This window comes from Lepidochelys kempii, chromosome 1 (genome assembly GCF_965140265.1).
Source record: "Lepidochelys kempii isolate rLepKem1 chromosome 1, rLepKem1.hap2, whole genome shotgun sequence".
NCBI lineage: Eukaryota > Metazoa > Chordata > Testudines > Cheloniidae > Lepidochelys > Lepidochelys kempii.
In genome coordinates, this window is record NC_133256.1 from 150,623,335 (window position 1) to 150,639,453 (window position 16,119).

Genomic DNA, 16,119 nt, shown 5'->3' on the forward strand with positions numbered 1-16,119 from the left:
AACAGCAGTGTCGTAAGTTTTTATAAAAGCACAGATGGTATAAAATAGAGTACCCAAATGTGCCACTTCCAACATCCATAAAATCAACTTCAATTCTCAAAATTCTCTCCCTTTCCCCCCAAAGCCCCCACAGCTGGATGTACAGCTGCACTCTTTCAGGCACGAAACTCAAAGTAAGAACAAAAGCAGTCCCTGACAATGCCTTGGGGCTGCTCATGTCTCTGCATGACTGCACCACAGCCTCGCACACATTAAGACTTTCTCTCTTACTCTCACAGATATTGTGCAAAATACAACATGCAGCTATAATCCTAGGTAAATATCATTGTGCAGTTTCTAATCTAATGAAAAATAATGCCGTCTTGATTTCAAACGGCCGAATGCACACTCCACTGCCATTCTGCAACTGCTGAGACGATAGTTAAGCAGTTTATTCCTTCTGTCAAAGTACACCATAAATGACTTCACTGTCCGGTGTCACAGAGGATAAACTGGGTCTTCCACAGTACCCAGAGAAATCTGCATGCCCTTAATGTCCATAGTGCTCCTGGAGGCAAACTCTCCATTCATTAAGATAAACAGGCACGAATTCCAAAAGATCCCAGTATTGTGGACTTTTCCAGACTACCCTGCATGTATGTTTGTGAACCTGCCACAGTCGTCAGCCAGGCCTTAGAGCATCATAGGGAGCACTTTTCAGTTCAGCTCTGATGCCTGCTGTTGAAGGCAAATGATAGGTATGTGGGTCCCATCAGTTGCTCCAATACAATTTTGAGAACCCCATGTGTGCAAAGCCATCAATAGAGTCCTAAGCATTAGCATTGTCAAGCTTTATAAGCCAGTGTACCAGTACCTTCTGATAGCAGCACACGCTTGCATGACTGTGTCCCCACAGTTGATCTTCCAACACTGAATTGTTTGTCTGCAGACCAGTAACAGTTGGGGGTGAACTGTTGATAGATGGTGACCTGTTTGTTAACGATGGTAAACAGCATGTTAGTATGCTGCCACTGCAGCTTTGAGGTGAGTTCGGCACAGATCTCTAAAAGAGCTGTCTTTGCCATTCAGAAATCCTGTCACCACTCCATATCCTCCCAGGTCTGCAGAACCGTCCTTTCCAACCCATTGATGCTGGTTTCCAAGCCCAGAAATGGTGTTGTGCTGTGTGCAGCTACTCTAAGAACAGCCCATGTAGTAGCAGTTGCTCAGTGACTTTCCTTCTCCCTCTGCTGCTGTTGTGGCTGCATCCATTGGTTGGTGGTTGAAATCCAAATCCAAAGCCCCCCAGCACTGAGAGCTCAAATAAAGCCCAAACAGCCTTTGCATGTTCATCATTGCTGGCATGGAGTGTTGTTGTGTCCATGCTGGCCCACGGCAATTCAGAAATGGCTCTAGCCCACCTTGGAAGAGAGGAACCACAGGATGGAGGGAACAGAATCATGGGATTTGGGGAGTTTGACCCCAAGTCCCAGAATTCCACTGTTTGTTCAGTAGTAATTTCTTTTGTTTTCCTTTAGGAGCAGTTTCAACAGATATTAAACCTCCCATAAGAATTCAGTCTGCTTCCTACAGGACACTTCGCCAGGCAGCCTTGCTAATGTAAGTCATATGAAATTTAGTAACTGAAAGAATTTTTTCATTTAGTGACTTAAAGAAGCAACTCAGATTGTATTTGCTTAATTCTCAGCATATAGCAAAATCAAAAATTGTAATAAGATCTCTTGAGTCCAATTCCAGTTCCATCATTTCTCTTTATCCTCTAAACTTCAGAAATGTAGCTTTCTAAGAGATCTTGCTAGAAAATGCAAGCACAAATAACAGGTGTGGTAGTTTCGCTTTTTCTTTGGGTCCAGTGCTGGCAGGCAGCCCAGTCCTCCCCACCCCCACATTACTCTAGAAAAAGCTTTTATTTGATAACTTTATTTAAATACAATTCTCTTTAAAATGAAGCCTTTTACCAAAGCTGCCTTGCTCTGTCCACATCATTAATAGTGTGTATATTCTGTGTCATTGATTAACCCCCTCTTCTCCCCCCCGGTAAACCTTTCAAAATTGCTTAAGGGCCAGATTTTTAAAAATACTTTTATGAGCTGGGTGCAACCTTGTAATGGGTTGGATTAAAACCCTGTTGAAGTTGATCTTGATTAACTCACCTTTCAATTAACAACTATAAACAAACTCCCACCTCAGAAAAAAGGTGTGTGAGAATCCACCCCAGAGCTTTTGGGCTAGGGTAGGTGTGTGGGTGTAGGAGAGAACACATACACACGCACAGGCACAAAGTCACAGACAAGAACAAGGAGAGTGAGAAGAAAAGAAGTAAAAGCCAAGCAGGGGCCTGCAAGTACAGTGTGACTCTGGAAATGCTAGAGAGAGAGAGACTTTGCATCTGGTGTTGGCTAAAGAGGCTTGGGAGCTGTATGCTAAGGACTTGTCTGCATTGCTGCAGCTGCAGCACTGTAATGCTTTAGTGAAGACGCTACCTATGCTGACAGGAAGGCTTCTCCGGTTGGTGTGGTGATCCACCTCCTTGAGTGGTGGAAGCTATGGCCATGTCTACGCTACCGGCTAAGTAGGCACTGCTGCAATCGATGCAGCAGTGTTGATTTAGCGGGTCGGGTGGATTCTCCGTCACTGGCAATTTCTAAATCAAGATTTGATGTTTTTTTCTAAAATACTCTTTAGAAATTATTTTGGGGAAGTTCTGTGGCCTTTATTATACAAGAGGTTAGAGTAGATGATCACAGTGGTCCTTTCTGGTCTTAGAATCAATGAATCTTCCTCAGTTGTGGGATGTGGTTTTTTGGGGATCTAGTAAAATGCTCTTAGATAGTTCCTAATGATCATTCACATTTTTCTGTTTCTATTTGCTCCAAAATGACTTAGCTTATAGTTGTTTTCAGTTTTGAGTGCCAGTTGTACAAAGTATGAAAGTGTGTGTGTGTGTGTAATATAAAATAAAAAAATGTGTGCGGATTATATTCTGATTGCATATAACAAATGTGATCGAGTCATGATTATTTGTTCTTAAGATACCATTAACTTTCAGTTCTGTAATCAGTTCCTCTTTTTGTGTCAAGATGAGGTCTGAAATAGAATTTTGCTATATTGAATGCAGCAATTTTGGAATTAGGAAATTGTCATTTATTATAATTAGAAATTCTGAGGATGTTTCAGTACTGGCAGCATGAGACCTCCAGCCTGTCACTAAGCTTGAAATCCCACATTATAATGCAGCTCTCCCCCAGTCTTATCCCCTATTATGGATAGGGGCTTATGGAGCTGGTCACACTGTTCTAGTGTGATTTGGTGGTTTGTAACAGACACCAGCTAGTACCTCATCTTGTGTTTTATTTGTTAGGACATTGATCTATAAGCATTCAAGATGACTTTCTTCCCAGGTGCCAGTGACTCAGAAACAGGTAATGCCACTCTCTTCCCCTTTTGCCCACTTGATCCTTCCTAAATAGGTTTATAAATGTGGCTAAATGGAAACCAGTAGAAAATAAGTGGATCCCTGGCTATCAATTGTACAAAAGATGAGCACACACGTGCTACTGCTGTTTCAGATTAATATCTACCTGTGTAAGATTTATCTTTCCCTTAAAAAAGAAAAGATACATTCTAATGATATTTAAAAGCTTTTTATAAATATCTGGTTATCTAAATCTATTCACTGACTGAAAAATGCTCTTGCCACAGACAGACAGAATTAATTACACATCAAACTTCCTTTTCATTTCTAGCTTTGACATATAATATCCCATTCACATTGTATACATAGGACCCTAGATATTTGACTTTTAAAAATACAAATCTGTTACAGAAAAGAGAGCAGGGCTGTATCTTCTTACTTTAGATTTCATCTGACTCATACCCAGGCTCAGAATAAAGAATTGCAGAACCCCACACACTATGGAAATTGCGCCCCCCCCCCCCTCCTTAAACTAGACAGCATTTGAAATGCAAGAATATTGCTGCCCTAGGCAAAACTTCAGTGTGCCACCACCAGAACAGAGGCTGTCAGCTGGAGTGTGAGATGTTGGACTTTCTGGGGCAAGTGCAGAAAACCTGATGGTTCAGTGGTTATGGTAGAAATGGGAGGGCCAATCACCAGCCAGGTCACAGCACCACCCAATCAGGCCAAACCTGAGTTGTGACTGGGTGCACAGGTACACAGCACACCTCAAGGTTTTTTTTTCCCCCCAGAGGTTGGGGGGGGGCCCTGACATAGGGCCCTGGGCAAGTACACTGAGTGCACATTCGTTAATCCATGCCTGCTTCCTCCAGGCTCCAGGGGTGCTCAATTCTCTCCCCACTCTGCCCCAGGCCCTGTCCCAACCCAACCCCTTCCCTCAAACCCGCCCCGCCTTTTCCTGCCCCTGCCCCCCCACGCCTCTTCCCATCCAGTTCTGTGCCCTCCCACAAGCACGTCCTGTCTCCGCTCTTCCCCACCTTCCTCCCAGCACCTCCTGCCGACCACAATCCGCTGTTCCATGGCATGCAGGAGGTGCTGGGAGGGAGGCGGAGGAGTTGATCGGTGGGGCTCCCAGTGGACTCAAGGCACTGGGGGGGGGGGCAGGGAGGGGGTTTGGCTGCTGGTGGGTGCTAAAGCATCCACTTTTTTTCTGCGGGTGCCTATGCCTGCTTCTACTCTTCTTTGGGCATTCCTTTTTGAGGAAGCAGAGAGGGAAAGCAGGAGAGTGGTGCCTAAAGAGAGATTCATTTCTGAGAGAAAAATGAAAATAAAACGTGTTATAAAGTTTCCTGAACATCTCAATAGATCAATCCTGCTCCTCTCTTCATATTGCATAAGTAGAAAGGGGGCAAAGGAACACTGGAACAAGTGTAACTTTGGGGTAGTGTTCCTAGCGTCAGTGATCTCCAGCCTGGGGTCAGTTTGTCAGTGGGAGGCGGCATATATTATAAAAACACAGGCCTGATCCACCCTGTGACGTTTGACTATGTTAATAGGTATCAAGATCAAATTACCATATTCTAGCAGGAACATCACTCTTACTCTTCATGAGTTGGTAGCAATTAGGTGTATAATAGAAACAGTTGTACCCAGCCATGTTAAACACTGGACAAATAGGAGTTGTCAATGGATAATGTCTCTATTGCATTTTTTAAATTATTTTTGCTTTTTATTAAAATTTAGTGGATACAGATTAACAAAATAATACTGAGCAAATAAACTAACTTGCTGTCACAAGGAACTGTAGGCAGTAATAAATGGATTAAAGAATGGGCTATCTCCAGTGTATGTTCTGCGAGTATTTCTGTATTCTTTCCTAGAGTGTGATTTTTGCCTTTTTCCTCAGTGCATCACAACAGGCATTGCTACACCTCTTCTAAAAACAGTAAATTAGTGTGGCTATTTTCTTTCACCAGCAGTGGAAAAGAACACTTGTTCTAAACTGTGATAAATTAGGGCAAGGACCCGTTCTCCAGATATACCAATAAGTCCTACATTTAAAGTGTGGACCCAAACTGGTCTTGAACCGTTGGAAAAAATAGCCAATGCCACAACATATTTTTCAATTAAATGTTAGAAAAAGTTTCCCTAACTTTCTGATCCCTACAATAATTTTGAAATCTGTTAAATGTTTACTTTTATGTAGAACACCTCCTGGCAACAGCTCAAAACTCATAGTGATGTAAATGGCTAAGAAATGTAAGGCCCTGTACATGTTACTGATAGAACCGTGACTTTGTGTAACTGGTTAGGGGAATGGTCAGCTGAACCGGCTACAAATTGAATGTTGCAATTATCTCTTCACAGCCATCTTTTCTGCCCTTGCAACCATGTTTTGCATCCACACATAGTACTCTAAGTGGTTGCAAGGGCAGAAAAGATGGCTGTGAAGAGATAACTGCAACATTCAATTTGTAGCCTGTCCAGCTGACCTTGTTTTTAGGAGCGAATTGTGGGACAGGAAAGTCCTCTCTGAGTCTCTTACCTTAGGTGCAGGCCACACTCACTCCAGGCTACCTTCACCCCCACCAGGCTTTATTGTACTATTCTCGCAGGTCATTGCATGTAGTACTATTTACAAGTCCCAGCCAGCTCCCCCTCTTTCTTCTGTGGGTATGTCTACATTACAGTTTGACACCCTCAGTGGGCCTACACCAGAGGCCTCTGGCTCATGGGGCTCAGACGAAGGGGCTTGTTTACCTGTAGTGGAGACATCAGGCTCAGGCTCTAGCTCTAGGACCCTCCTACCTGGCAGAGTCCTAGAGCCCAGGCTCCAGCCTGAGCACAGATGTCTCCACCACAATTAAACAGACCATTAGACTGAGCCCAAGTCAGCTAGCATAGGCCAGCCATGGGTTTTTAACTGCCATATAGATGTAACCCTTCTGCCCGTCAGAGTTGGCAGCAACAAGGGCCGGGTTCAATATCTAGGGGTTCCATTCCAATAACACAATGCAAACCAGCTCGAGCCCCCACCCAGTGACCTGGGACAAATATATACCACCCCCGCTGGGCGCCTCCAAGAGGCAATACTTCCCCTCTCGCAAGCACATAGTCTGAGTGTAGCAAAAGCCTTTTAATAACAGAGAGAAACAATGTGGCATTATGTTGGGGAAACACCACCAACAGGATTCATAACACAACTCATGAGCAAAAAAAACCCACCCCAGGCAAATTGGGGCATGCCCTTTTCCCTTTGGTTCTTGAGTCCAGCAACCCCAAATCACCCAAAATCCCAAAAGTCCAATGCCCCAAAAGTCTCTGTCCCTGGTCAGGGCAGCCCCAGAGTTCGAAAGTTTATCTGCGGAGCTTTACCTCCCAACCTGGGTGGAAATGGGACGGGGGTAAGAGGCACCTTATGTGATCTGAAGCTGACCGCCCCATAGCTCCATAGCGGCGCTCTGCTCCGCCAGCCGCCCCACGAACTCCTTCGCTCAGCTGCTCTCCGCTCCGCCAGCCGCTCCACGAACTCCTTCGCTCAGCTGCTCTCCGCTCCGCCAGCCGCCCCACGAACTCCTTCGCTCAGCTCCATGGCCCACAAGCAGCTCCTGCCATCCACAAACTGCTCCGCGTCGAACTGCTTCCCCAGCCGTCCCGCAAACTGCTCCACAATATATCTTCAGGCTCCCCCACTACTTAACACAACACTCAGTGATTTCAGCTCTTAGGTGAATTCAGCTTATAGTAGGGGAGCCCCAGTGCTGGTGCACTGTCAGCCCAAAGTGAGCTCAGCAGCCTATAACTAGACTTCTAATGAAATCAAAATTAGCTCTGATATTCCACAGTGGAGAGAGGAGGAAGTGCAATTAGCATGTAAGGCCCTCACCAAGGGGCCCATGCCACCAAGTATTAATACTTGTCCCCAGCCTCTCTCTATTCACACAGTTTTGGAACCCATGACCCTTGCCTAGCGAGTGCTACTTAGTTGATGGTGAATCCCTCCATCATAACAAAAGGCCACGTACAGTTCCAAGCACAGTTCCCATAATCAGGGTAATAACAATTTATTCTTCCTGCCCCAATAACAGAGACACTGGGGATCCCACAGCAGCCAAAGTGACCATTTGGGCAGCTATGGTCTCATTCTAGGCGTGGTAGGTGTGCCTATGCAAATGAGATCAGCCCCTGAAGTTCTTTTCCACAACTTGCCACACCTCACCACCAGATGTCAGGGTGGAGCTCATCCTGACACTGCTTACATCGACATACCTCAGAAGGCACAGCACAGTGCTAGCACCTTCCTCTATGATCTTCAAGCCAGGGTTGCTTCCTCTCTATTTATCGGCCCCCAGCAGCTGGGGTTGCTTCGCCTCTAAATAGCCCTTCAGCTGTGGCTACACTTGTCAATTGATCCTCTATTTAGGTGCCAATTAAACTATATTGGTGGTGATTTGAGTGACAGGGTAGTGAGTCAGCTTCTGGCTCTGAACCTGGGTCATGGAGCCATAGCAGCACCTACTGACAAGGACTGTGGATATTTTCTAGATAGGCCACCTTTTTGTCAAGGATTTCTTACTCATTGAGACCCTTTCTGGCATTGCAGGTTGCTGCATCCTCCAGCTTGCTGAAGCTTAGTGCTGGATATCCTGGAAGCAGGACAGGACAAGGAGAAAAAAGAGCACCCAGAGCACTTTGAGGTGGTAATTAAAAGTAAAGCAAAGACAGGTGTTGAGGTTTGTGTCCATGTATGTTACTGGATGGAACTGTGAGAAGGGTGGATTGTGGATCAGATCACATTCCAACTGCTAGTAGGCTAATGTTGTGGCTGTCTGGACTGACCATGACTACAGTTGTAGATGCCCCAATCTACAGTTGATTTCTGGTGTGTAGAGCTGGCAGCTGCCTTTCAGTGGAAAACAACCCTGAAAAAAATCTGCTGACCCTATGAACAAGAGCACTGCCCTCACCTCACACTCTGGAAAGTGGCCATGAGTGCAGACTGTTACTCCTCACAGAGCTCTCTGGTGTGAGAAAGATCACAGAAGCAGAAGATGCGCTACTGGAGGAATGCACAGCAATGAAGCAGGTGCTGCTGACCTAGGGAATCAAGGTTACTAATGTCTCTGAAATAATGGAAGGCTTGGAATAATCTTGAGGTTTCCTAAGACATGCTGGAACTAGTGATGAAACTCACCTCTCAATTCTTTGCCCCTCCTCAATAGGTCATGGAGTTCTACCACCATAAGTCATACGGCCTGTCGTGGATCACAGAAGTCCCTTAAGCCTGGCAAGATTCATGATGCTAAAATATTAGAGAATTCCAGAGTGTACAGGAAGAGACAGGTGGGGTCACTGTTCTCCAGCAACAGCGAAAGAATGGTGCATCTGCTAACTCTCTGGAACTCTGCCATCCTTTGTGGCACTGGTTGATGAAACTGTGCCTCAAATTATGAGGCTGTTGTTGATTTTCGCTATTGCCTCAGCTGCCCGGTTATAGTGGCTAATTGTGGTCTTTGGGAGATCAAGATGCCTACTGATGTAAAATTACACACCTCTTGAGGTTTTTTTAGTGTTGTTTCAAAGAAGCAGCAGCAGCAATTTCTTCTTGATCTTATCACTAAAATATATATCTAGTTCTTTTTTGAACCCTGTTATAGTCTTGGCCTTCACAACACCCTCTGGCAAAGAGTTCCGCAGGCTGATGGTGTGTTGTGTGAAGAAATACTTCCTTTTGTTTGTTTTAAACTTGCTGCCTATTAATTTCATTAGGTGACCCCCTGGTTCTTGAGTTATGAGAGAGTAAAATAACACTTACTTATTCACTTTCTCCACACCAGTCAAGATTTTATAGCCCTCTATCATATCCCCTTTTGTATAGACCTTGATCATGTCACAGTGGCCCTACCCTCTTCACTCTCACTATCAGTGATGTGAATGAAAATTCTGTTTCCAGAGTTTTCCAGACTTTGGGGAAATTTGAAGCTGAACTTTGTGGATTGGGCTCACTTCTAGTTCTCATGCTTGAGCTCTTGAACTGCACGCTGTTCATGTCATATATATTAAAATAAACAAGGAAAAGGGTTGCTGGGTAAAAGAGAACACAAGAAAAGTAAGAGGCACAAAGGGTGGCTTAGGAAAGTGGGACAGGGCTCTTCAACTCTTCTGTTGTCAGATTTGTTGTGCAATTTTTAAATGAGAGCATTATTAGGGGTGCCTTTTCAGATTTTGGTAAGGAGGGCAACTTTAACCGTGATTCCAGAGGCTGCTTAGGCAATTTAAAACAACAATTGAAATAATTGTAGAATAATCTAGATTACTTTCCATCATTTAGGCTACTTTCTTTTTGCAGTTCATCAAGCTTGGAATAGAACATTAAATTTTTGGAAACATCCTACTGAGGCAAGATCTCATGAGTTTATACTGCACCTGCCTGGGACTCTAGGGGTGTTACCATACTACAAATAATAGACTAGAAAGTGACTTTAAACAGGAGTGAAACTGATACTTTCAAGTTAATTTCACAGTATTACCAACCCCAAATGTTCAGAAATAATTAGATTGGCTTAAAAATCATGAGATTATGTAAAAGTAATAAATTTGGTGTTCTTTTTATTTGCCACCTGCTTTTTGAGCCTTTAGGGTGCACTGGTATTACATTTTGAAGCTTTCTCCACAGCCACAAAGGTTAGACACTTACTTTTTCTTTGAGAATGAAGGCTGAAATCATCACATATCCACTTGACTCCAAGAGTTGTGGCTTTAAGGAAAGTAATAATTATCATTGGACTCATGACAAAATCATGAGAGTTGGCAACTCAGCTTTCCTTCTGTTTAAAGACTGTTTCTTTCCGGAAGGCTTTTAAGAAAAACATTAGAGTGATCAAGTTACAGTTCTCAAAGGACCAAACCAAACACCAAGAAAATTCCACATTTTAAAGCTGAGAAAAAATGGAGTCTTCTGAGGTAGCTCAGGGCACTGCAAATAGGAAAGGAAAATAAACAGGCACAGGGGCTCTGGGCAGCTCTTTCTCTTGGAAAAAAAAGTTGGGTCAACTATTCCAGTCCTTAATCAGGTAAAACTTCTATTGCTGTCAGTGCCTCCACTCATAGATATTAACATGTGTTCAATAATTATACACTTAATACTTAAATATCTTGAGCCATCTTATCCAGGGCTACACATTTTGTAAGCACTGGCTCAGGGACTATATTTTCTGGCACATGGTGAACAGTGCTGAGCACACCCATGGTGTCAGTGAATAAGAACATAAGAATGGCCTTACGGCGTCAGATCAATTGTCCATCCAGCCGAGAGTCCTGTCTTCCAACAGTGGCCAATGCCCAGTGCTTCAGAGGGAATGAACAGAACAAGTAATCATCAAGTGATCCAGCCCCTGTTGCCCATTCCCAGCTTCTGGCAAACAGGGGCTAGAGATACGATATCATGAATAATACAAATCATGACAATAATCATTGACTTTATGGACTCTGTGGATGCAATTTCAGTTCTTTGTTCTGGAATTGGCCTGAATACAGCTGAATATAGGTGCTGACTTCCTCTCTGCACTGTGGAAGTCACACCCCCCGAGCCCTTCCCCCAAGGCTCCACCCCTGCCCCACTTCTTCCCGCTCCTGCTGTGCCTCTTCCTGACCCTTCTTCAGTCCTCTGCCTCCCACCCAGTGCCTCCTGCACACCATGGAACAGCTATTCTGTGGTGTGCAGAAGGCTTTGGAAGGGAGGGGGAGGAATTGATTAGCGGGGCCACCGCCAGGCAGGAGGCACTCGGGGAGGGGGTGAGATTGGCTGCCGGTGGGTGCTAAGTACCTGCTAGTTGTTTTTTTCTTCTGTGGGTGCTCCAGCCTGGAGTCAATGCCAGCTGAAAGCCTAAGGATTTGATATATAATCATATGTGATACTTATACGACACTTTCTCATTCCTTCCTTTCCTCAACCTCAGAACAAAAAATGACAGAACAAAATGGTTTTCAGTTAAAATATAACATTTCACAGCAGCCGTTGCTCTACAGCCCACCATGGGGTAGAACCTGCCACCCTCTGGGGGTTAAGGGATCTCCTCTCATCTGACTCTCATTATCTCTCTTCATCCTTCCTGACCTGCTTTTCATGCTGTCAAGTGACATCCTTCCCAATCGCCTGGAACCATTTGCTGGAGTCTCAGAGAACTGGCCACCTTGGTTTTGCTCTCATCTATCAGAGTCTTTTTTTGCAGCATGCAGCAGAGAGAGAGGCTGGTGCATGGAATAGGGTCTGAGACCTGGGTTCTACTCCACGCATGGACTTCTTGTATGACTTCAGGCCCCTGCCTTAGGGACAGAGTTTCAAAGGTTTTAGGCACCCAAAGATGCAGTGAGGCAGCTAGTGGGGTTTACAAAGAACCTAAACTTCTGGGTGCTTTTGAAAATCCCACTAGGTGCCTCAATACCTTTGAAAAGCTGGCCTTTAGTCTGTTCACCTCAGTGTCCTAGCTTTACAATGGGGATAACAGCAGTGCTCTACCTCACAGAGGGGGTGTGAGAAGAAATATTCAGACATTGTGAGGGATACAGATACTACGGTGATGGGGCCACATAAGTACCACAGGCAGAGTGGGAACTTCTCTATACCACTGCTATCCCTTCCCTGGGTTTTGGCCCTGTCTTTTCCCCTGTCCCCCTCACATCTCCCTCTTTTCTGATGGGACTTTGGCTCAGAGGGCTTGGCTGTATTTCTTCTAAATCCCCTGAGTTCTCTGTTCAACACCCCCCCTAGAGGAATCCCTGTTTTACGGGCTCATCTAAGGACTTCCAGATCCATAATTTAATTACCAGCCCTTTCTTATCTTAAAATCACCCTGCCTCTGTTTGTAAACAAAATACTGACTCCCTGCCCCTGGGCAGGAGCTGAGACCAGCCCCTCTCCCCTGATGAACTCACATTGCACACTCAGGCTGCGGGGCAGCTAAGAAGAGCTGGGGGGGCTGTTGCAGAAGGAAACCTGGTTCCCCTTTTGTGTAGCTGTATTGCGAGTCGCCTCCCAGCCTCGTCCACGCCTGGAGCAGGGGGATGCGCTCGGACACCTTTCGCTCCGGGGGAGAAGCGCCCGCATAGCCCGGCCCCACAAGGACCCCAGCCGTGCGAAGTCTCTGGGCGCGGGCCTCCTCCCGCCAGTCCCGTGTGCGCTCCTGCACCGCCCCTTCCCCAGCCGCTGCTCCCGGGGCTGCGGACTCTCCCGCCCCCCGCTCCCCGTCCCTTCTTCCCGCCGCTTCTCGGCACGGCGCTGCTGCTGGAGCGGGCGCCCTGGCAGCGGGGAGGCGCTCTGGGCTGGCGGCAGCCGCAGCTCCTCGGTGGATGCAGGAGACGGGAGCCGAGGGCTCCGGCGGGGCGGGCAGCGCCGATCTGCTGCCGTTGCGTTGCCGGTGAGGGCTGGTCTCCAGCCCAGGCCCCAGCTGCGCTCCGCCGGCGATGCTCCCGCCGCAGGTGCACCGCAGCAGCTCGGGGCGTGCCCAGAGGCGGCGGGAAGGGACGAAGGTAGGGGGCAGAGACTTTCCGTGGTAGCAAGTTGGTGACCCAGGAGCGGCAGCTTGCGCGCATCGCGCTCGGGGAAAGGGGGTTTGACCCCCGCCCATTCCCTCCGCCATCTCTCCGGGCTCGCCCGCCTGCTGCCTGCAGAGGGAGCTCCCCGGGGGCAGGTGCCCGCCGGGACTCTGCACCGAGCCAGCCTCCCCCAGCGGCAGCGCCGCCGCTACAGAGCGGGGCTGCCCCCACTGCCCCGGCCACGTGAGGAGCCGCTGTAGCTGGGGCTGGTGCCCGGGCTCGCGGTAGCACCCCTAGCCTTGCCCCTCTGTGTGTGTGTGTGTATGTGGGGAGTGTTAGGGGGCGAGGGCTAGGGCGTGAGGCAGGGCTAGAGCGAGCGCTCCGCCTCCCAGCTCAGCTGGATGAACAGAGTTGCCACCAGCAGCTCTTGGTTGCCTCGGCAGTGGAGGGGGCTGCTGCCAGAACAAGCCTCTTGGCCGAGATGATTTCCCGGTAAGTGCATTTCTTAATGGTAGTTCCGAGGCGGATGCGACGGGAGCGTCGCTTTCTGAGCGGCTGGGGAAGGAACACGAAGAGTAGGAATCCGATATCGAAGCGGGGGAAAGGTAATCCGGTGGCAAAGCGAGGTCCTCGCTGAGATCTACCTTGACTTAAAGACACACGAGTAACCGAGACAAAAGGCTGTTCTGTCTTTTCTCTCTGTGTTTAGTGAGTGCTAATCGGAGTGATATTGGCACGTGCGGATGATGAGACTGTCTTTTCAAATGATTGCGCTGAGCTCTGCTTGTCTGGTAAATTAGAGAGGTGTTTCTCTTCTACCCTGGGCTACAACAACGCTGCAGTCAATCGCTAGTAAATTGAAGATCCACGTCTCTGGATCGTTGCAAGTTTGGGTCATTACTGTGGAGAATTTAAATATACCCATTCCCCCTTTCAGTTGGTAAAAGGCTAGAGAATTTATTGTGGATCAAATTATTGTTCGGGGGGGGGGAATCTAAGAATTTGTACTAATACAGACCTATGGGACAACCTTTCCCCCTCTAATATAAAATTGCTCTATAAATTGGAAGTGGTTGGCTGTAACCATCCTATTTTTATTTATGCTATTTATCTCTTACAGTGTTCTGTAAAATGGGAGAGGAGGGAGAGAGTGAACTAATTGCTATTGTTTAGCATCATGGTGTGTTTCCAGTGGGTTCCCACGGGGTTTTGTGTTTGGCTCTATGCTTTTAAACATTTTTATCAATGACTTGGAAGAAAAACAATAAAACCGTTATTGATGAAGTTTGTTGATGACACATACATTGGAGGAGTGGTAAATATTGAATTGGGCAGGTCATTGATGCAGTGGGATCTGGCTTGCTTGGTAAACTCTGTGTAAGCAAACAATACACATTTCAAGACAGCCAAATGTTAAGACCTATATCTAAAAACAAAGAATGCAAGCCATGCTCATGGGATGGGGAACTGTATCCTAGGAAGCAGTGACTCAGAAAAGGACTTGAGGCAATGATGTTCAAGATTGCCCCCCATCCCTCCCAAACAAGTAGTTCAATTTGGACTAACTCTTTCAAAGTTTAGCTAGTCAGTTTCTAGCTTTTTATGTTTGAGCGGATATGACCCCAAATTGCAATTCAATCTGTGTGGGCAGACCTTTGTTCCTGTGGGGTGCACAACGGACTGCAATGGAGTTCTGTGGAGTGCAAGGGTCCATGTGCAAGGATCTGATTTCAGGATTGTGGAGTGTGTGTATGTGTGTGTGTGCGTAGCTATTATAGAATAATAGAATATTAGGGTTGGTAGAGACCTCAGGAGGTTATCTAGTCCAATCCCCTGCTCAAAGAAGGACCAACACCAACTAAATCATCCCAGACAGGGCTTTGTCAAGCTGAGCCTTAAAAACCTCTAAGGAAGGAGATTCCACCACCTCCCTAGGTAACTCGGTCCAGTGCATCACCACCCTCCTTGTGAGATAGAGTTTCCTAATATCCAACCTAGACCTCCCCCACTGCAACTTGAGACCATTGCTCCTTGTTCGGGCATCTGCCACCACTGAGAACAGCCTAGCTCCATCCTCCTTGGAACCCCCCTTCAGGTAGTTGAAGGCTGCTATCAAATCCCCCCTCACTCTTCTCTTCTGCAGACTAAATAAGACCAGTCCCCTCAGCCTCTCCTCATAAGTCATGTGCCCCAGCCCCCTAATAATTTTTGTTGCCCTCTGCTGGACTCTCTCCAGTTTCTCCACATCCTTTCTGTAGTGGGGGGCCCAAAACTGGATGCAATACTCCAGGTGTCGCCCCACCAGTGCCAAATAGAGGGGAATAATCACTTCCCACGATCTGCTGGCAATGCTCCTACTAACACAGCCCAATATGCCGCTGGCCTTTTTGGCAACAAGAGCACAGTGCTGACTCATATCCAGCTTCTCGTCCACTGTAATCCCCAGGTCCTTTTCTGCAGAACTGTTGCTTAGCCTGTTGGTCCCCAGGCTGTAGCAGTGTATGGGATTCTTCCTTCCTAAGTGCAGGACTCTGCACTTGTCCTTGTTGAACCTCATCAGATTTCTTTTGGTCCAATCCTCCAATTTGTCTAGGTCACTCTGGATCCTATCCCTACCCTCCAGGGTATTTACCTCTTCCCCCCCAGCTTAGTGTCATCTGTGAACTTGCTGAGGGTGCAATTCATCCCATCATCCAGATCATTAATAAAGATGTTGAACAAAACTGGCTGCAGGACCGACCTCTGGGGCACTCCGCTTGATACTGGCTGCCAGCTAGACATTGAGCCATTGGTCACTACTTGTTGAGCCCGACAATCTGGCCAGCTTTCTTTCCACCTTATAGTCCATTCATTCAATCCATACTTTTTTAACTTTCTGGCAAGAATACTGTGGGGGACTGTATCAAAAGCTTTGCTAAAGTCAAGATATATCACATCCACCAGATTCCCCATATCCCCATAATATTATACACAATATTAGTATTTATATGTATATTGCTCAAATAACTAAGAAAAAATCACTTTTTATGAATCTGGTTACAAAAACTGAGGAAGAGCTTTCTACATTTTGAATATTTGTGTCTTGTTCGTTTATTGATGTACTTTAGTTTTTAAGGATTTCAACATGTTTACTTTGCCTTCTAAATCAATTATCAGTTTTCAAATAT

At 46.4% G+C, this 16,119-nt stretch overlaps 1 protein-coding gene across 2 annotated transcripts in view; it reads left to right on the top strand.

Moving 5' to 3' along the window:
- The first annotated feature begins 12,718 nt into the window (after positions 1-12,718).
- Positions 12,719-16,119, top strand: part of SYTL5 (synaptotagmin like 5) — a 182,287-nt gene continuing 178,886 nt past the window's right edge. Inside the window, exon 1 of one of the 2 annotated variants that reach the window (XM_073358234.1) lies at positions 12,719-12,946. The gene's annotated coding sequence lies outside the window, so the exon portion shown is untranslated. Of the gene's footprint in view, positions 12,947-13,358; positions 13,445-16,119 lie in introns of those variants that run through there. The other variant, XM_073358241.1, reaches the window with a different exon arrangement.